Source organism: Falco punctatus (genome assembly GCF_963210335.1).
Source record: "Falco punctatus genome assembly, chromosome: 9".
NCBI lineage: Eukaryota > Metazoa > Chordata > Aves > Falconiformes > Falconidae > Falco > Falco punctatus.
Window position 1 is genome coordinate 49,494,167 of NC_137589.1, and position 21,942 is coordinate 49,516,108.

Below are 21,942 nucleotides of genomic sequence, written 5' to 3' on the forward strand. Positions count from 1 at the left end.
CTTGATCTAAGTAAATTAGGAACTTGGCTAGGGAGTACAGAGCTTGATGGAGACTTTTTTTGTCTCATAACATTGTTTAGCCTGTATGTTTGCAGTTGAAGAAAGCAATGTGTTTCTTTTTTCTTAAAGACACAGAGAGCAAAAAGCTTCTTTAGGGCAATATTTCAAATTGTTGTGAGGTTGAGGGTTGCGTTTGGAGCTAGAAGGTGTCACCATTGATCAAAACAGTTTCACTGTGACTGTCATCTTGCATTGTACAGGGCAAAGTCCCTCACAGTGATTCTCACAGTGGGTTTGAGAACTATGGTTTGAGGTTGTAGGTCATCTTTTTGAAGAGTAGCAAGTAGCTTTAGTAAAGGTACAAACTGAGGAAGAACTGAGTGCAGTTAACTTGATTCTCTGCTGTCATGGTATTACCTTCCCATTCTGATCTTTGCTTTCTTCTGTTTGTTTCATAACAGTTACTTTTGCAAGTTGAACTGAGAATAGGTGCTGGAATTAGTGAATAATCACTCTGAATAAGCCATGGCTGGGAAGAGCCAAGTGCTCAGTCCTCCTGATCTCTTTTGTTAGAGACTGTTTCGTTAGAGGCTTTACTTTTTTCTTCTGTGTTGAACGTTAAACAGTGATTTCTATGCAGGAAGTTTAAGGAAAGTCTTTCAAAGTGCTTGAATGACGAACTAGGGGCAGCTAAGAAAGGGTTGCCTGGGAGATGCTGTGGACAGCAGCTAATGCAGGGTGTGAGAGCTTGCATGGAAGAAAGGCAGGATCCTCATCTCATCTTCCCTGCCTCCCCTTTGGGGTGGAAGCGTGGTGGTCCTTCTGAAAGCTCAGGGAATGCAAATGTGACTGAGTTTGCAGGCACGAGTCACACTGCTTGTTCTACTCACTGTAGTGCTCCTTCTAAACGAACAAGGTGCAGCTGGCCCTGCAAATGTGAACAGAGTATAATCTGGGAATCAAATGCTGCACTTCATTTCCTATGTGCTTTGCACTACTCGTGCTTCCCTGAGGTTTTCACTGGGAAGGAAAAGATGCTGCCTTGTGGGAGGGGTGCCCATGGGCAGAGTCTAAGCTTTCTGGATGCTCCTGGCAGCGTCACCGGAAACTGATGTAAAATTCTGTTACACCACTTTCAGCAATCTCAGGGTAAAGCTGGCTTTCCAGTGAGCTTATTGTTCCCTTACTCCTCTTCAGAGCTCCCACTATACTGGTTATTCTTCTGTTTGGGTGTGTGTTTAGGGTCCGAGTGATAATTGTGGGGGAGTACTGAAATACATACTCAGAAATTAAGAAAATGTTCTTACGCATTCAGGTCACCACTGTTGCATGTTCAATGGATTGCTTTTCTGGATGCTACTCAACTTGCAGCTCTGAGTTTGTTCTTGCACTCTTCCAGCACCTGCTTAAAATGAGTTTGTAAGAAAATGTGAGTGCTTTCAGGCTGTGGAGAATGAAAACATGATGCTCCAGTCAGGTGTTGGCAAACTGTCCTGCTGTCTGGAGTTGTATGGGAGGAGAAATGGTTTCTTGGTTGTGTGACTCCAGTGGGGAGAGAGCAGCTGGGGTTTTAACAAACTGGTTAAAATAATATAGGCCCCCAAATTCTCCAGAGACATCTCTCCTTTCCTAGAAGCTTCCTTTAACAAGCTGATTTCTCAGGCTGATTGCTTGCAGATGAGATCATTCAGTGCGTTCTTCGGGGAAAGAATCTCTGAACTTAGACTAGCGAGTGAGAAAGTTTTAATACGCAAGTCACATGCCCAGTGTCCTCATGGCACATACAAAACACAAGAGACTGTGAAAGCATCCGTCTTCAGGATGGCTTTGTGCTCCAGCAAGAGCTTTCTGAATATAAATAATACCAAGGGATGCTCTCAAGTGCTGGGTCCCTGTTGCTTGGACAGCAACATGAGATAGCAAGGAAGCATTTCATCCTTCCTTAGCTCTGTTTCTCTCTTTAGTGTGTGTGGTGTTGGGATAAGGCCAAGTGAGGGAAGGCTCTCATCTGCTTTAATTCCACAGACGTTTTTCTGCTGGCTTCAGCAGAGGAATTTATGTAGAATTGATGATAGTTCTTCTGTTGATGCATGAGAACATTCTGAGCAGGGAGGACTTGATGCTGATGTTCTGCCACAGAGGATCCCACCAATCTCTGGTACCTCTCAAAAGGGATGCTGTTTTCCACTTCTCTTGATGGCAACTTGGGCTAAGGTGTACTTAATGGAAAGGCTGCTTCTTCCAAAGTAATCACAGCCATCGCTTAAGAATGTTGAAAATTAAGCAAAGCTGTTCTAAAGTGATGTTGGATGGTGTTCCCAGCACAGGAGACCAAGCTAAAAACTTTTGTTGCCAATAACTTTATAAAGTACAACCTGTTCTCACAGGCAAGGTAGAGAGGCACTTTTCTGATGCCAGGGCTCCTTTGTGCCTGAAATTACTTCTTCCAATCAAGAAGGCATTAGTTATGCAAAAACAGATATTATTTTTTTTACTAATACTGATTATGGAAATAAGAGTCAAGGAGCCATTTGTTTTCAATCTCTCTCTCTAAAAAAAAAGTGAAAATAAAAATTGGAATCAGACTGGGTGGGGAAAATTTCAAATCCCAAACTTGAAATCTGCTGACATTTTATGTAACTTGGAGACAGGAATGTATAAAGCAAGATGTGTTAAAAGCTCCTTCCACTCCATTTCAGTGCCTGGAGGGGAGTCTCGTTCTGTGGGTCGCGCTTGCTTCCTGAAACAAATAGGTGAAAGTAAATCTTACAGGTGAGCACAGACTTGGTGGTGTGGGTTTTTTTCCCCTGTTGCTATGCTGCCTGTCACTTAAGCATGTCTGCTCCGTGGGAGTTTATCAGAAACTCTTTTCCAATGCTTAACTTCATACAGGAGGTGTCATGTCTTTTCATGGAGGTGGAAAGTCAAGTGCACAGAGGTGGAAAACCTGTATGCATGCTCATCAAGCTTTGACATCCTTGTGTGTGCTACAGTGCAAGTTAAAATACCTACTTTCTATGTTGTACTATTTTATTCCCTAGGTAAAATAGTTGTGAACATAAGTTGCTTTGGTTCCATGTCCTAGTCGCTGGCTGATACTCCCAGGATCCTTCTTTTAATGCAAAGGACTGGCAAACCACTTGTAGCTCTGAGGGATTGCAGTGAGGCTGTATATTTTTCAAACCAGCTCAAGCATTTATTTCTTAATGCTGCTCCCTGCTCATGGATGAGATCCTGCTGGGTCTGTTCATGGGCTGTCTGTCCACCAGGAGTCTGATGATTGTCCCAGGGCAGCCGCCTGGGCCAAGCAGCGCATACACATGGGAGAGGATGAGCTGTACCCTGAAGAGCGCTGCCTAAACCTTGTTTTGTCCATGAAACTTCAAGTAAGGAGCTGTCGAAACACCAGCCCACTCAGAACTAATGCTTGCAGAATGTATGACCAAGGAATTAAACTGGGTGGAGTTGTTCCAAAATTTGGATTTGGGGCCTGTCTGCTTCTAATGCAGCAGCTCTCTGGGTGTTTGCTTGGAAGGGCTCCCAGCATGGATGATGCTCTCTTGACCTGATTTGACTTTCCTTCCTTGATGCTTGGGTACTGTGCCCAAATCTCTCTGCAAAGCTCTGCAGTGCAGAGCTCTGGTGCGTGATAAACCTGAAACAAGTCAGCTCCTGTCCAGAGATCGTAGGGAGATGGATCAGCTTGTATGTGCCGTGGGGGATGGAGGAGAGGGCGAGAGGACAAGAGGCGGCACAGACAAACAAACAGTTGTGTTTCTTCCTCAGGACTGTCCTATGTCCTGAGTCTGCCAGCTGCAATTTGGAGGCCAGAAGAAGAGGGTGGGGTATTTTCTTCCAATCAGATGAATTTTTGCAGTAAAAATGAGAAGTTCAGTTTCTCTGGGAATATCATTTAAGGTGTAAAAATGTCCCACCCATCAGTAACAAAGAGCTGCTGAAGAACGAGCAAATACAGAGACAGGGCCTGCAGAGCACACTGCATTTGCAGCTCTTATTTTTCCTTGAATCTGGGCATGTTTCTGTTGCATGTATCATTTGGTAGTGATATCAATTATTGTGTTGCTGCCTTCTGGAGAGCTAAACTAGTCAAATGTCAGGTTTTGTTCTCTGTATTACTGCTTTGTTATTTCACTTGTGCTTGTTGGCTTCTACCTGTCAAAAAGTGAAAAAAACAAAACAAACCCATACAAAAAACCTGTAGCAGAAATAGCTGGAGTACCAGTATTGTCCAATGTGAAAATGTCAGCCTGTAATGAGTGCTTTTCCCTAAACTTAGGCTGTTCCTTATGTTCCTGACAAGCTGTCACACCTTTGTACTGGGTAATGTGATCTTCCAGGAGTTTCTTTCGTTTCTGCATTGATAGTGAAGCTGAGTTGGGGGTGCTGGTGTGAATGTGCAGTGCGAGCCTCCAGTGCCATGTTGTTGTTTGGGATGAGGTGTTGGTCATGTGTGCTGTGATTTGGCTGCTGTAGAGAACAGAGCAGCAGCCATGCAGCGAGCTCCCTCACAGTTTCTGTGGACAAGGATCCCAACACTGTAAAATCATCTTGTGGACTTTGTAAGTGCGTGTGTCTTGCGTTTGTCTGGATTCTGATGGATATGATTCCAATAACCCAGTCTCCCAAAGTGCCCTTCATCTTTCCATCAGTTTGATGCTATCCATCTACATACTTTCATGGTTTGGGGCAACCTGGACAGGGCTCTACTCTCAGAAAATGAGCTTTGCTGGCCAGTGCCATGTGCACGTACCATGGGAGACAGCTGGGAAGAACAGCATTGTGGCAGTTTCTCTGGTGGCCAACGACCCTCTTTTCTCTTGGTGCCTGATGCTGCTTCCCCATCACCCTCCAGACAGAGCATCGCATGTAGGCATGCTGCCTTCTTCCCGAGGACTGAACCCACCAGTGATTAGATGTGGTTCAGTCGCTGCTACGGCATTTTTTGGCCTCCTCCCAGCACTGGAAGGACACCAAATAGCAGCAGTGCTTCTGCAACCTCCCTAGAGTAAAGACTTATAGTGGGAAATGATTTTTCTAGTTGTTTCTAATGTCCTGAGAGCTATTGGCTGTCTTGCTTTTAACCTGTATTCTTGGAATAATTGCAAGCCTTTGTATTTGAACACATAGCTGAAGTTAAATGCCAAAAAGAAATCTCTTATGGCAGGTGTTAATTTGTGCAAGGACAGTCTGACGCAGTGTGCTGACCCTGTGTGAGACCTGTACAATACATCAAGGCACAGATACTGGTACTCCAGTATCCATGCCAGTACAGAATTAGCCCTGATTGTGTCAGTGCCGGCATACTTAACCAAGCTTTTAATATAATCTAGAAGGATCTCTTCAGAGAAACTTGATGCAAGTCTTTCATAGAACCGTTGGCAATAATTATTATGCCTCTTCTCATTTGCTGTCACAGAATGATGGAAATACTGGTTGGAAAGGACATCTAGAGATCTTCAGCCTGACCTCCTGCTTGAGGTGGGACTGTCTCCAGTGTGTGATCGACTCAGCCGTGGCTTTGTCTGGCCAAGTCCTGAAAACGTCCGGGGATGGAGCAGTGTACCATGCCGGATCAGCTTTTGTTTGCTTTTGCTTGAGAGTTGTACCTAGAGAACCACCTTATGGTGTGTTATGCATTTAAGTTTGAATTACCTCATCCTGCTGGTTTAAAAACATTTAAGTGAACAGTTAGGAAATGTCCCAGTAGGGCTAATAATGTAACATGTCTGAATCCTTCAGTCTTTTCCATGCTAGTATGGGAAATATGAGCAGACCCTAGTGCTGTTTCTGCAGGAAAAGGCAGGGATCCTGTTAGGTGGTTTTCTCATGTTTGCATGGGGTGTTACAGGTGAAGCGGCGCTTGTAGGATCTATCCTGCTGTTGGAATGAGCGTATGGGTGTTTCCCCCTTGGTATTAGCCGTGGTGCTTGCCCAGAGAGGAGCTGCACTGGTCAGGAGGGGCAGGAGGAGCACTGTGAGCATCCTTTGCCCTGAGGCGAGTGTGGGATTGGTGCCAGCCAGCTGTGCGCCCAGGCTGAGGCCACACATACACAAGGCATGCAGCTGCCTTTTATCTACCCTCCCCAGCCCCTCACAATGGGAGGAGAGGGTTTTCCCCAGAGCCTGCTGCGTTTATTTCAGAAAAAATACCAGGTCATGAGATCAGTGTGCCTGCTGGAGTGCACATCTAAGTTGCCTATCACGGCCCTGAGTATTAACGGGAGCAGAAGAGCTCTCTACATCTGAGAAGTAAACTTGCCTTCAGAAATGCCACAAGCTTCTGGACGCAGTGGGTGTCCGTGAATGGCATGTAGTCGGGCCAGACCAGAGGCCTGCTGCTGCGTCTGGGCTGGGCTGGATTTCTTCAGACAAAGCTGCAGATTGCAACACCCTTTTACTTAGGCCAGGAGGCCTTGCTTGGAGGGGAAATGGCTGAGATGCAAGGAGCTGCTGAGGAGGTGGAAGCTTCCTTAGCCAAGGCCTTGTTGCTAGACTCAAATCTGGCTGCATCCCTGGACTCTGCATACCCTCATGTCACGGGGAGATTCAGAAATTGTATGTGCTTCATTGGCACTGAAAGGGAGAGCTGCTGTGGGATGGTCGTGATCTTGCTTGGCACTGTCTTCTGCTCTGGAGATTCATGTTTTCCTTCAGTGCAAACCAGCCGTCGTGTCAGAGAAGTATGGTCATGTGGAGTGAGCAGCAGCGTCCTTGGGTGGGTTACAGATTTCACTTGCGCCGTGCAGAGGGGCCCTTTGGTATCCTGCCCGTCTGAACCGCGCGCCCGGGAGCATGCTCCTGCCTTTTGTTTCCATACCAGAGGCAATGAAAAGGGCTGGGAGCATGGGCTTCTGCAGTCTTCTGGTTATTTGAAGATGATAGTCCTTGCTGAGGAATCGCAGAAATGTGGTGACTACTGTTGTCAGCTGCTCTCTGCATGCTAGCTTCGGACAAAAGCGCAGAGGTCAGGTTTGGGGTTGTATGGTTGGAGGGTGCTGGAGCAACAGCTGTACAGGGCTTCAGGGGTGGCAGCTAGAGGCTGACTTTGGCTGACAGCTCTTCTTATGCCACCAGTTCTTCCATGCACCACTTAATTGTTGCAGGGGTCTGTCTTTGTGCATGACAAGCGGAGGAGCTGGAGCAGCATCGCTACAAGCTGAGCTTAGCCCATTTGTTTTAGTGTCATGGCTGGTGCTGAATCTCCCTTCCCGTGTGCTGTTCCTCCTTGCTGAGGCTTATAGCTTTTGGTTTGCTTTGGCTTTCTGCTCATTCTCGCTGTCTCTGGAATAAAACCTCCAATGAAGGAAGCTGATTAGCTTTTCTCTGAGCTGGATTTGGAATTAACGCTCAGACATTGGTCTTCTCGGATCCCCATGGCTTGTACTTTTTGAGGTGAAATATGCCAAATACACAGTTTCACCCAGGAAGCTTCTGGGGGAGAGGAACAGACTTGGGAAAGGATCACTGCAGGTGGGATAGCAGGGCTTTGCCCCCAGCAGTCCTGGCACCTGTGCAGCTCTGCTTGTCAGAACTCTCCTTATACTGCCTTCCTTGCTCCACACTCATTACTGGGATAGAGGGCGGAGAGAAGGACATGAAGCACAATGCTCAGGATATTAGATATTATCTAGTGCTTCAAGAATAAAGGTCAGCTTTGAAAGAGGCCTTGTGCCTGCTGTATATATCAATTGCTTCCAGGGATTAGATATCAAAAGCCCAGAGCAGAAGCTTTACTACCTCATGGGAGTTGCGCCCTTCCTTAGAGTGGCAGTGCTTGCTGTTGCAGGACACCAGAGGGTACTTGGCAGACAAAAGCGAGGCAAAGAAGCTGGAGAGATCCTGCCTGGGCTGCTCCCAGTGTCCAGGGATAGGGAGGGATGTCTGCTTGCAGATGATGGTTTTCTCTGCCCCTTTCTCACAGTTGCGTCAGCAAAGATGGCCAGGGAGAGTGTTTACAAGTGTGTCCTTGCTGAGTGCTGCTGCTGCTCTGTGCCAGGAGTTTATTCCTTGTCTAGATGATGTGTTTGCTGGGGCTCTGTCATCACAACTGAAGCTAAATTGGTCTCACTCCACTTGTTCTGACCTGGGGGTTTAAGTACTACTTTCCTTCTCTCTACTCTCATCCCCAGCTTTGAAGCAGCCCATGATGTGGCAGCTGGGGACCATGTTTAGAAGATGGGAGGCTGCTGCTGCTGTTAGGATCTTTCCTGGTAGTATTAAAGCTCTGAGTGAGATTTTGGGGGCTGGAGGGGAGTTGTCGTTCCTTCATTGCCACCTCCCCAGTCGCTTACCCCTGGGTGAGGGAGCCATGACGACAAAGTGATGCTGAGGCTGCCTCTGCTCCCATGTCCTAGTAGGACAGGGCTTCACTGAGCAGCTGCCTGTGTGCCCAGAAACAAGCAGCTTGGCTTAGCTGCAGAACTTTATCTGTTGAGGCATGAGGATGTATCTATCCTGTGGCTGGACCAGAGGCTGTGCTTGTTGTGGTGATGTAGCAAGTTGCTGAGGGGCAGAGGAGACTCCACACTGCTGTGGTGTTTACCCAATTGAGGACCCTCATCATCTCTCTTCAGAGCAGGAAAGGTTTCCTTGGCATGGGATGGGAGATGTGTGGTGGAGCGCGAGTGCTCCCCTTGTGCCCTGTTGTCTCTTACGCCACTTGGGGAGGGTTTGTCCCGCATCAAGTCTCCATGTATGTCATGACATGAGCTACGTTGTAATCTCTGAGCTGCCTTCTGTTATCCTGCACAGCAGCTCTAGTCGGTACCTTGTATGTAAGGGTGGTGGTGTCAGTATTTCTCAAAGGATATCACACATGCGTCCCAAACTTGTCCTCCCCACTGTGCCAAGCTCTGCCCTGCTTTCCTCTTTCCTAGGTTTACAGCTGGAAGTGGATTTCTTTGCAGTGAGAGGATGGTACTAGCAGAGCTAGGCTGAGCAGATGTTTCAGCTGGGGTAGGGTGGGAGTGAACATGCCCTCACATCATGGTTAAGGGCAGAAGAGGGCTGTAGGGGGTAAACAAAGCACTTTTACAGCAGGCTGCTGTGTTGCATCAAAAGTTCCTGGAACGATGATAGGTGGGAACTGGCTTTCACCACCTCTCACTGAAAGAATAAAAAGCTTGAACATTGTGCAGGTCCAGTCCTTAGTGGGACTGCCCTGTGCTCTTCAACTCCTTTGTCCCTGCTTAGCCATAGGCTCCTCAAGTGATGGCCCGGTCCTGTCTGATGTGAGATATTGGTGCTTACTGGGGTCACTGGGCCCTGCTGTTGCCTTCTTGGATAAAGGCAGGTAGAGGTCCTGCCGTAGCTGGGCTAGGTGGGTGACTGGAAGGCAAGGAGTATAAAGGCCATGGAGCAGAGCCACTGCAGAAGGACGGGTGGTCTGGTGTATCACCGGCGCGGCCTGTGCTGCTGCTGCTTCAGGAGAGGCCTGGCAGAAAAAGCTTTTAGGTGTTTCTCTAATTAGTGTTTTCCTTATTCTCACTCAGGTGTGTATCCTTGTCTCACCACTGGTAACTGGGACAGTTCTCTGGCTGCAAGTCACAGGTCTGGTGCGTGTCCTTTGACATCCATTTCTATAGTGGGGTTACATAGCTTCTCCTCTGCAAGAACCTTGTGCTTGGTACAGAGGAGGGATCTCCTCAGGTGTTCAGTGCTGGCTGTCTGTCTTGAGATGTTTCTCTAGTTGTCTTCACCTTAGCATCAGCATGCTCATGGGTGTTCATTTATTTCTCCCAATGCCACCTGATCAGGCAGTGGCTCTGGGACAGCAAAAGGCAACTTCCTGATTTCAGAGTGAACAGCTCATTAGTTCATCACTCACAAATTTCAGCTGTGCTATTCAGTATAGCAGGTTATTTTTAAGCACTGGAGGAAAATAAGCTGCTTTTAAAGCCTGTAGAAACATTTTCAAGGCATAATCTTCTGTTTTCTGAGACCATCTCTTATCTCTTAGAATGCTTTTGAAGTACTTCTGGGATTTATGATACTGTGTAGATTCCTTAAAAACAGCCAGATTGTCCTGCATTGGGGTAAACAAGCTTTTGTGTCTAAATTTCTAGGTGGAATTTACTATCCGCTAATGGGTCTTCATCTGTTAGTGGGACAGATTTTTTATGAAGCCAAACATGATCTGTTGGAGAAACTGTAAAAATGCCAGCCCTGGCCTGAGCTGCTAGTTCTGCTCCCTTGCTGTTTGGAAACTTGCTCATGCTGCAGAAAGCTGTTCTATGCAAAATCAAAACAGGGTCTGTTGATGTTATTTCTAGTCCTTTGAGAAGATGACTTACTGGTCACATGTGCTGCTATGAGGTCATTAGGAAGTTTCTCAAATACACAATTTGAGAACCGATGACGCTATTGCAGAAGTATGCTCCCTTTGCGATGTGAGATGCAAAACTCTCTGAAGTACTTCAGTTTGTAATAGCTCTGAGTGGGATCTGTTATTGTGCATATTTGGGCTCATTCCAGTGAAAAAAGTGTTTTCTGCTTTGCTTCATCCTTTGATTAGTGAATGTATAGCGTGGGATCAAGTTACATTTCAGAGGGCATCCAGTAGGGAGCCTATTTCTATGTTGAAGTGCTGAAGGCATCAGTGAGTAACTGCAAGATCAGCAGTTTTCTAGCAGTGCTTTGTGTGTCTATGGCGCTGTCCTTCCCCAGGGAAAGAAGCTACTCAGATCTGTTTGGACTTGGGCCATTGCTCTTCCCAGGGCTGTGGGAGAATGGGAGGCTTTCTGTACAGCCTTGATGTTGCTTATGTGATGTGCATCTGCTTTGATGCTTTTATTGGTGTCCCTCCTGGACTCCCTGTTCCTGGATGTCTAGCAGTACCTTCTGTCACAAACTGCCCTGTGTCCTCCAAAGGGAATTGTTCTGGTCCCAGCTTACCCCAGGGGCCTGTATCCAGCTTGGTCCCTGTGCATCATGATGTTGACAGGGCAGGCATCCTTATTTTGGCAGGAGAGTGCCTTGTAATGTGTTACCTGAATCAGTAACACCATCGTGGAGTAGGGCTTCCCAACCAGGAAAGGTTCTCATACCTTTCCACCTCCACCCTACTGCTGGTCATGGTGTTTCTCTCCCAAACCATCTATGAGCCTTAGGGATTGTCCCATCCCTCTGAGATGATTAACACACTCACACATGAACAAATTACCCAAGGGGCAAAAAAGTAAATAGTTTTCTGTTCTTGGTATGGAGGGGTGGATTGTGTGGCTGAGATGGCATAAGGAGGAAGATGGGAGCATTTGGCTGTACGTGACCATGGCTTACAGCTGTATTTTCCAGTTGGCACTTAGTGTGGGCACAGGGTAGTTCATGTCTGCTTCCTTTTTTCTTTTGAATACCTGCTGTAGTTTAACCCCAGCCAGCAACTAAGCACCACACAGTTGTTTGCTCACTCCCCCCAGTTGGGATGGGGGAAAGAATCAGAAGCGTAGAAGTGAGAAAACTTGTGGGTTGAGATAAAGACAGTTTAATAAGCAAAGCAAAAGCCTGGCACACAAGCAGAGCAGAACAAGGAATTCATTCACCACTCCCCATGGAAGGCAGGTGTTCAGCTGTCCCCAGGCCAGTAGGGCGCAGTCACATGTAATGGTGACTTGGGAAGGCAAATGCCATCACTCTGTGTTGTCCTGTGTCCCATGCCCCGCCCCCCCCCCAAAAAAAAAAAAAAAATCTTCCTTCTTCCTCCAGCTTTACATGCTGAGCATGATGCCGTATGGTGTGGAACATCCCTTTGGTCAGTTGGAGTCAACTGTCCCATCTGCATCCTCTCCCAGCTCCTTGTGCCCCTCAGCCTGCTTGCTGGCGGGGTGGGGTGAGGAGCAGAAGAGGCCTTGACTCTGTGTAAGGATTGTTCAGCCGGAACTAAAACTTCCCGTCTTATCAGCACAAACGCAAAACACAACTCCTGCTAGCTACTGTGAAGATAATTAACTCTACCCCAGCCAAAGCCCTGGACTTCAGGTGAGCGGACTTTGGCCTGTTCAGGGCTCTGCTTGGTAGCTGACTATGGGATAAAGCCCTGGAGGGACGAGGGGCCCAAGAAAGCTGGTTGATACGCAGGGATCACCTCCACCTCCTCTGAGTTCAGGAGTGGTGCATCCCAACAAAGAGGAAGTCAGGTAAAAATGCCAGGAGGCCTGCGTGGATGAACAAGGAGCTCCTGGACAAACTCAAACACAAAAAGGAAGCCTACAAAGGGTGGAAACAAGGACAGAGAGCCTGGGAGAAATACAGAGAAATTGTCCAAGCGGCCAGGGGTCAAGTTAGGAAAGCTAAAGCCCTGGTAGGATTTAATTTGGCCAGGGATGTCAAGGGCAACAAAGAAAGCTTCTATAGGTATATCGGTGATAAAAGGAAGACTAGGGGAAATGTGGGCCTTCTCCAGAACAAAATGGGAGATCTGGTTACCTGGGATGTGGAGAAGGCTGAGGTATTCAACAGCTTCTTTGCCTTTGTCCTTACGGGCAAGTGCTCTGGCCACACTGCCCAAGTCGCAGAAGGCAAAGGCAGTGACAATGAAGAACTCCTCACTGTAGGAGAAGATCAGGTTCAAGAACATCTAAGGAACCTGCAGGTGCACAAGTCCATGGGACCTGATAAGATGCCTCTGTGGGTCCTTGGGGAAGTGGTGGATGAAATGGCTAAGCACTGTCCATCATATTTGGGAAGTTGTGGCAGCCCAGTGAAGTTCCCACTGACTGGAAAAGGGGAAACATAACCCCCAATTTTAAAGAGTGGGGAAAAAAGGAAGACCTGGAACTACAGGCCAGTCAGTTTCACCTTGGTGTCTGGCAAGATCATGGAGCAGATCCTCCTGGAAGCTATGCTGAGGCACATGGAAAATAAGGAAGTCATTGATGACAGCTGATACAGCTTTACTAAGGGAAAATTGTGCCTGACTGATTTGGTGGCCTTCTGTGATGGGGTTACAGCATTGGTAGATATGGGAAGAGTAGCTGATGTCATCTACCTGGAATTGTGCAAAGCATTTGACACTGTCCCATGTAATATTCTTGTCTCTAAAGGATGTCTCCATGGACAGACATGGATTTGATGGATGCAGTACTTGGTGGATAAGGAACTGGCTGGTCGGTCACACTCAAAGAGTTGCAGTCAATGGTTTGATGTCCAGGTGGAAACTGGTGACAGGTGGTGGTCCTCAGGGGTCTGTACTGGGTCCGGTGCTGTTTAACAGCTTTGTCAGCAGCATGGACACTGGGATTGAGGGCACCCTCAGCAAGTTTGCTGACAACACCAAGCTGTGTGCTGTGGTTGATGTGCTGGAGGGCAGGGATGCCATCCAGAGGGACCTTGACGGGCTTAAGTGGTGGGCCTGTGCAAACCTCATAAAGTTCAGCAAGGCCAAGTGCAAGGTCCTGCACGTGGGTCAGGGCAATCCCAAGCACAAATACAAGCTGGGTGGAGAACAGATTGAGAGCAGCCCTGAGGGGAAAGATGTGGAGGTGTTGGTTGGTGAGAAGCTCACCATGACCAGCAATGTGCACTTGCAGCCCAGACAGCCAACCAGATCCTGGGCCGCATCAAAAGAAGCATGACCAGCAGGCTGAGGGAGATGGCGTTCCTCTCAAATCCCAGTGGCCTTGTCACCCAGGTGAGCGTGGCCCCTGGCTGCTGCACCCCAGGGCTCTCCAGCGGCTGCAGCAGAGCCCGGCTGTGGGCAGGGGTGGCAGCTGGAGGGTGGTGTGGCAGCCCTGTGGCTGTGCCCTGTGGTGGTGCCTTACTGGCATGTGTGGGTGCTCGCCCCAGGGTGCCCACAGCCTCCAGGTCTGGGAGGCCACATCAGTGCCTCCTGTGGCTCCATCAGCTGTGCTTCTGCTTGTCCTGCCACCATGGAGCCTCAGCAATGTCACCTGCCCGTGTCACCTGTCACCCTGGGTAGTTATCTCTGCCCAACTGCCACGTTCTGGTGTTGAGTTTTGTGTTTTCTCTCTATTTTTGAGTGGAAAGGAAATGAACGTGGTGTCGTGCAGCTGTGTGACAGCTGGGTTTGTGATCTTCACTCCTGTGGGACCCCAACCAGAGGAAACCAGTAGAGGTGAGCTGTTGTGATGAACATGCATCGAGCCCTGGCGTCACTGCCCTCTTCCAGGAAAGCCTTTGGAAGCAAAAGTCCAAATGGCTGAGAAGTGCCCCCACTCTGCTCTTTGCTTGTGATAATCCCGCCGGCTGGACTTGCTTAATAAATGACTAGTTCTGTCTCTGCTTTTTACCTTTCCCCCATGGACAAGACGGGCTGGTGAAGAGCGCGAGGAGCACGGCGGGGTGATGCCTCTGCCAGGATTTTTCCCGCGAGCGCAGGGAGCAGTGTTAAACAAGAAGGTGCAAGCTGGCTCCGTGGTGCCGTGCTGGGGCCTGGCTTGCCCCTGGGACTACACGGGCCCTGCTTCCTGAGCAGGAGAGCTGCTTTATGTTGTGGTTTTACTAAATGAATTCAAAGCTTGGCCTTCCTCCAGGCGAAGTCTGGGCCAAGTGCCAGCGGAGCAGCCCCTAGGGAGAGCACTGGAGCAAGGAGGGGCCAACAGCAGGGAAGAGCAGAGGAATCCAAGAAGGCAGATTTGCCTAGAAAACAGCTCTGTTTCCATCTGCTCGGTCAGGAGTTGCTATAGGAACTGGGATGATAGAGGCAGGGCCATCTCCTGGGCCTGTCTGTGTGTGCGGAGGGAGGGAGGAGGGAGGAGTTACTCAAGTTTGAACATATCATGTGTGCTGGTGGAAAGTTGCAAAGAATGTCGAAACTACAGCCTGGCTCAACCTGTGGAGTTCAAAAGAGACATGGCAGTTGTTCCCTGTGCTCAGCAGGCCCTGGGCAAGGCAGGTAGGGTCCTTTCGGCTTAACTCAGCTTGCGGTCGGCTCTTTTCTGTTGTTGGATAAAGCGCAAACGCCTTCGGAGACTTGCTGAAGGTGGAAGGGGGTTTGTAGAGGTGGCAGTGCTGGGAGGTGAAGGCTTTTTTCCCTGGGCTGGAAGGGAGACTGTGGCTCTTTGCACCTTGTTTTTCCTCCCACAGCTGTGGGAGGGTTTGCACATCGTGGGTATTCCCGCAGCGTTGCATGCCCACGGCCCTCTGGGATTCGTGGGATCTTTTGTTGGGTAGAAATGTGAAGCTGGCTGGTGTCGTTCTGCTGGACAGAAGTGGTTTCTGGGGCTGTGGCTCTCCGGGAAAGCCCATGGTGTTTGAGCTGACAATCAGACACGCTTGCCTGAAATGTTTCAGGGCTAAGACTGAGTCAGATATGCAAAAGCTGGAGCTGGCAGCGAGTCGCTTGTGGATGGTGGGAAAGTGGGGAGGACACGTTCCTGCCCTCTGAGCCCAAATGACTCCTGCCCCATGTGAGTTTTGTGGCTGTGTTGCCTGTGTTCACTCACCTCTTCTCTTGAGGAGATGCAGAGCTCTTGATGCACCTACTGCAGTTTTTGTCACTGTCAAACTTTCTCAGACTCACATTGAGCCTAAAACACAGGAGTGTGAATACGCAGGAAACTGCTCCTGAGAATCCTTGTTTTTAGGGTTAACGGTGGGGCTCTCCAGTAGCAGCCCTTCCAGATAAAATCTAATTTCCCCAATAAACCCATTTTTTTAGGTGCTGAGAACTTTCCAAAATAGCTGTGTTTCTACCAGAGCATTCCAGGATCGCTCACTGCTCCACAGGTATTTATTTAATAGGTTTGGGTGAAATTTCATCTGCCCTTTTTGTGTCACAGGGGATTATCTCTGCTGGAAAAAAAAAAGTGGGTAGTGTTGTTTCTCTTTTTGAGAAGCTGCACAATAAGCTGCCGAAAACTGAAATGCGATCTTTATACACAGACGCGAAGCTTGCCAAACTGGATTAGATCACAGCCCACCTACTCAGGCACCCATCTTATCTCAGGCAGTGGCTCCTTGGCACATTGCGCATAAAAGCCCGAGAGCTTCAATGCAGACATGTGGAATAACTTGCCTGCATAGGAGATAACTTTCTGGCCATGTTAATTACTGGTTTGCTTATGCCTGGCTAGATGAAAATTTATATCTAGTGTACTCTTTTACTCTGCTAATGGAATCGCAGATGTTCTTATTATGTAGATCCACTTCCAATATTTTATTGAATTACTCCCACGTTGCTCTGTGGCAGTATGTCCCAGAGGCTTCATGTGCATGGTATGCTGTGGAATTTCATTTCCTCAGTTTTAATTTGTTGTTTTTTAATTTCAGTTGATTTTCAATATGGAAAAGAGGTAAATGGGATCCTTTTTTTGGTCTAGGCATCATTATTTTATGTACTATTTTTTTCCCCTTCATCTCTCCCGTTTCTCTCATCTTTGCCTCAAACAATCCTAGGATTTTTGTACAGCTACCTGCCTTCTGTGCAATTGCTAAATCTTATTACTACTTTGTGAGTCCTGTTTTCTGGTCTGCCTTGAGAAAATTTTATCAGAATCGGCCATTCTGACTTTCCATAGCTGTGAAATGTTGTGAGAGGTTTTTCAGTGTTCCTGTAGTTTCCTATGTTTATAAGGAAAACATTTGGTTTAATTGTTTGAAATACATTGTGGTAAGCACAGATCTCTAGGCTGTCTATAGTCATGCTAGGTATTTTGTTGGAACATTTAGTTAATTGAAATTTCATCTCTGTACATGAGAAGTTACATTTTATCTTGTAGACTTGTACTAGTAAGGAGTAAACCCAGCAGAACGTGGTTAGACCAGCCTGGAAATACTCACTGGAGTTTGCAGGCTTGCTGCAGCAATTTCAGTGGTTCTGTAAGTGTTGCCCCTCACTGCTCCCATCTTTGCCAGGCACTTAGTAAATTAAACTTTGAAAACGTGTTGTGTAGTTAAGAGATTTTGCTGAAGCAGGATGTAACCCTGTGTGTACCCAGACTTTGCTTTCTTGGTTAGGTGCGCTGATGCACGTTCTGCTTAGCCTCTGAAGTGATGCACACTGAGGACATGACCTGCCTTGTCCTCGCTGGTGCAGGCCAGTGTTAGGGAGGGCAGCCACACTTCCCGCTTGCTGCAGTTTGGTATTTGGAGTTATTTCAAGCTGTGGAATGCATTAAATGATGATAATTTTTGCTCCTTTCTGATATTGGAAAAGCTTCTTCAAATTTGGTCTATTTTTGTAGAGATATGGCATAGGTTTTTGCATTCATAAACATCTTTTTGGTAAGACTCCAGCGGAACCAGCAGTGCTTCTCGAGCGAAGGGCAAAGTCTGTGTGCCAGTGACAGGTGCACTGAACTTTTGTTTTATGAATACGAAGAGACGTTTTACAAAACTCATAAAACGCAGCTTTTTGTAGTATCAGCATTTCTGTGGTGGTTTGATGGAAAATAGATGGCCAGCTAAATTAGTAGATGTTCCAAAATAGTGTTTCTGGTTTGATTTTTTCACTGAACCATCTCTTAGTTTGGCTTCCACCCTTGCAAAAATCGGCAGCTTCTCAGCTTGGTGCTGGGTACTACGTGCTGCTGTATGCAACTTTGTTTGCTTCTCTTCTGGTTTTGCAAAGAGTCTGTTCCAGTAATCATGTTTTATTTTTTAAAAAGAATCCACTAGGAGCAATTTGGAAAAAAAGAAAGGTGCGGATAAATAGCTGTTACTGTGAAGTATTTTGGAAGGTAGGTAATTAATAAGGAAAGCAGAAGATAAGTGAAAAAGCATAGCAAATACATCTCAGGGCACTGAGAAAATATTTTGATATCTGTATAACAAAACAAATTTCATCCATGGTGTTTATATTGTTGGGAAAGCTTAAAAATCCCCAACTGATTGCTAATAACAATACTGAGCAGCAAAATGTTTCCTGTGTTTGGGGAGAAGCTGGATGATGTATTCTCCTTTATGAGAATATGGAAATAACCTTCCATTACACTGGTAATGAGGGAGGGTGTTAAACACAAGATAACATTTAAAAGTCTTTGGAACTTGAGCAAGATTGGAACCTGTTTGTTTAAAACAAACTGGCAAAGCAGCTTTCTGAATCCTGCCTGCCAATGTGTAATAAATCTAGGAAGACCGAAGGAGTTCCAGAAGTTTGGGAAAACATAAATGTAGCAGTGTTTTAAAATAGTGGGAGCAGGTAACCAACAGGTGGTTGAGACTAACCTCCATAACCTCCATCCAGAGCGAGATCTGAGGAAACCAGTGCATTCCTAAATCAATGTCAAATTAAAGAAAGAACATGCTCAGTGATCCATGTGCTCTGATGGAAAGCAGATCACGTCCGAAAAGTCTTCAGATTGTGGTTTTTAATGAGATTCCTGTATTGGTTGCCAAAAGTAACTGCATTGACATCATATATCTGGTTCCTAAGTTCCCTGCTGTTGACCAAACGCTGCTGCTCCTGGGAAGCAGAAGAGGCTGTGCTTTGGAAGTGGGGGCAAGTCAGGTCCCTGGGGCAGCTCCTGGGTAGCACTGTGAAGGCAGGTCCCCCTTGCCCTGGGCAGGGTCCCATCTCTGGCATGTCCTCATGTCCTGCCGGGGTGCCTCACCACTGCTGGTAGCTGGTGGGCTCTGAGCTGAGAAACACCTTCCTGAGCAGTTCTGGTGGTATCTAGCTTTTGTTTGCTGTTAGCGTAACCAGTCCCTGCCCTCTTGCTTGCTAATGCGGCAATATCTCAGCTTCCATTTGGCTGATCAGTATGATGTTGAATAAGTAGATTTAGAAAGTGCCACCTGATACCACTCAAAAATAGTTACCGGTGGGAATGTGATCCGTGCAGTGCCTAAACAGAGGGCCGTGGAATAGTGCTCTAGTATCAGTATGGGACAAACTCCGTTATTCCCTAGTTTGCCCGTGAAGAAGCTGGTGGGAGTCGTAGCAAAATCTGGCCAGAGCTGCTCCACTGCCTGGATGGAACCTCGGTCTCACGAGTGGTGACTTGGGAGCAAATTCTAAGTAACTTAATACTGAAATTTGGCTTCGCTGAGGAGGCTGATGGTGGTTTAGTCAGGACAAGAGAAGGCTGTGGGATGTCTAAGAGCAGATTATCAAGATGACAGAAACAGCCTTTTACTGAGTGTGTAGCAGGAGGGTTGACAGTTATCTTCAACTGCAGTAACAGGAGGTGCTGTCCTAGTGTAAGGAGGGGTGAAGTTTTCCCTCTGCAGACAGTCAAGCAGTGGAAGAGGTTGTCCAGAGAGGTGGAGGAGCCTCCATCCTTGGAGTTTTTTAAGACCCAGCTGGACAAAGTCCTACATAGGCTGCTCTGAAATTGGTGCTAACCCTGCTTTGAGCAGGAGGTGGGATTAGATGTTCTCCTGAGGATCTCCTCCAGCCCGAATAATTCTGCAACTCGGTAACCTGATCTCCTTTTGAATACAAATTCGAGTACAGTTAAGTAAAAGGTTATGGTGGAGCCCCTTGAGAATGGGGAGGGAGGAAGGTGGTTTAGATTGAGTGCTCTTAATATTCCATCTGTCATCTGTGTGGTTAACATGTCATATATATGGTTGCTATGTGAGACTCACAGTGGAAGATTGTAGTTCATGAGAGGGCTATTGCTAACTTGTAGTTGATATGTTTTAAGGATAGTGGAAAAAAAAAAAAGCTGGAGAGATGCCAGTGTAATGAATAGTGAAAATTTCCATGTGCCAGGTGCTCTCTGGTGCCTGTTCTGTGTGGGAAGGAAGCTCTGGTAAGGGTAAGGGACAGTGATCACCGCTGCTTGGGCACATGGAAGAGAATTAATTGCAACTTCTGGTTTGTGCACATCTTTGGTTTTCCTGCTGCTTCTGTCATATGGAAGCAATGGGCCTGGAGGCTGCTTCTCAGTTGAGGGGACCTGTGTTTTGGAGGGCTTGTTGGAGTGCATGAGGCTCACCCTGCCCCTGCTGCTGGGTTTAGGGTTCCTGGGGGATGGTGTGTATTCATGTCCTGTGTAGTATCGCAGCGTGCCTGGCACTTCTGCCTGGGTCGTGGGAAGTACCTCCAAGTTCCTCAGTTGAGATAAGCACAGTGTACTCTTGCCCTGGGGTTGATGGGGAAGGGTGTCTGTGGTTTTGGATTAGTTGAGCGAAGAACCACCAATAGTTAGTATGGTGAATTTGCATTTCCTTATCTTTGGCTTTGCATTTCTAATAGTTTCTAATTTTGGTTTCTACTTTGGTTTCTAACTTTGCATTAAATTCATTTGTTCGTTTATCCCAAAGTCTGGGTTTGTGACAAAAGTGCTGTCTGCAGTTTTACAAAGCGAGGGCACCCCACTCCTGTGGGGCTGGCCAACAGGCAATAGGAAAATGCTGAAAGATTTGTGGGTCTCCAACTCTTCTGCAAAAACACAACACCTCTGGGCTGTAGATAAGGCACTCAGTCATGTTTGAGTCCATGGGCTGAACCTTCTCCCAGTATTAAATGGTGATGTCATAGGTGACTGGAATGCTGTTTTTCTCCTAAAATTTAGCAAGAGTGAGGTGTCACTTTTTTTTTTAGAATAGCCCTTTTAGATGTTTGGTTACAATGTGGAAAAAGAGATTCAAGCCCTCCTCAGGGCATTCCTGTCACCCACCCCTCAAGAGGGTGACAGTAAAGTACACCCAGACCTTGATGTTCCCATCCTTCTGCCAGTGCCTGAGACAGAGCTCTGTGGTGGCCCTGTCCCTGCCCCGAGTGCCACTCCTGAATATGGTGGTCTTTTTCTTAGCCCCACGTGTTCTTTTGTGTCTCTTGTGATGACAGGTTGCTTTTATCTGTCCAGCCTTGTTGCTGCTTTGGACATGGCTTTGTGGTGTCACTGTTCTCGCCCTATGTCCCCCACCGCATTCCTAACATTGTCATGGGTTTTTACTCTTTCTGCCCATCTCTGTTGGTGCCTATATCCAAGATCTCCTGTTGCAGCCTTGCTCTTCATGCCAGAATCTTGCTGGGCTGGCCCAGCTCCCCTGTTACTGTCTAGCATGTTGATTTTTGGTGTCACTGTTTGCACTTGGGTTTGTCCAGGTGTCGCCCATGTGTCATGCAGAGGCCTCTCCCTATGCTGCCTGGTTGACTGAGTCTAGGGATGGCTACAGAGACCATACTCTCAGTGCACCTAAGGGACAACTTGTTGCCTTCTCACAGGGCTCCTGCACACGTGGTGTGGCTGCCCTGATACTGGGCTCATCCATTCACCCTCCAGTGGCTCTGCTGGAGTGGGTGGTCACCTTCTCAGGCCAGTAGTGCTGCTCTACTTTTTTCCAATTTTGTGGCAGTTGGTGCCACTAGAAGATACTACCTTTCCTTAAGGTTACTATCCTCACACATTCTTAGCATGATGTTGAGTTGCAAAGGCAAAATCTTTGTTACTGTTAAATAGGAATGCGTAGAGAGGAGATGACTGGGGCTTAAAAGCTCTCTTAAAAACTAAAAATTGATACCAGCAGCAAGAATTGTAAACTAAGCAAAACATTTTAAGAAGCAATCAGAATCCTTTGTGCTAAGCACTTTCTTCAGCAGATTGTTTGGTCCAAACTGGAGCTGCATGGGCTGTAAAGTATGTGCTCCAGAGGAAGACTGCTGGGTTTGGGGTATCCCAGGTTAATTCTGAGGCAGAGAAGTGTTCCACCATCATGCTAGAGCTAGAAAAATGGAAATCGTGCTTTCCAGCCTCTTATTCAGACTTCAGATATTGCCCCATGAATTCCTTTAGGAGTGCTAGGAGATACCATGCAATCCTCCTAATAGTTTCTGAACCTCTTCTGAGGAAACTTTGATTTAGGGTAGGTCCTCTTGTAACACGTAGTGTGCATCATACACGCAGAGCAAGAAACAACCGGGGAGTTTCTTGGTGCGGTGCTGGGCATCTGTAATGGGATTCCTGCAGCAAACCCTAAGGTCCCATTCCGAGGTAATGATCTGTGAAGGAACCAGTTAAAACAAATGCCTGTTTCAGTTGGGATCTAGAGAGGCTTGCAAACATGCCAGACCTC

At 47.3% G+C, this 21,942-nt stretch overlaps 1 protein-coding gene across 6 annotated transcripts in view; it reads left to right on the forward strand.

Annotated features, from left to right (window-relative positions):
- LOC308069563 (discoidin domain-containing receptor 2-like) overlaps positions 1 to 21,942 on the forward strand; it is a 77,785-nt gene that overhangs the window by 17,961 nt on the left and 37,882 nt on the right. The window contains exon 2 of one of the 6 annotated variants that reach the window (XM_080402054.1): positions 13,995 to 14,089. The exons of 4 other annotated variants lie outside the window; for them this stretch is intronic. The gene's annotated coding sequence lies outside the window, so the exon portion shown is untranslated. Of the gene's footprint in view, positions 1 to 13,994; positions 14,090 to 14,110; positions 14,870 to 21,942 lie in introns of those variants that run through there. One more of the 6 variants, XM_080402053.1, reaches the window with a different exon arrangement.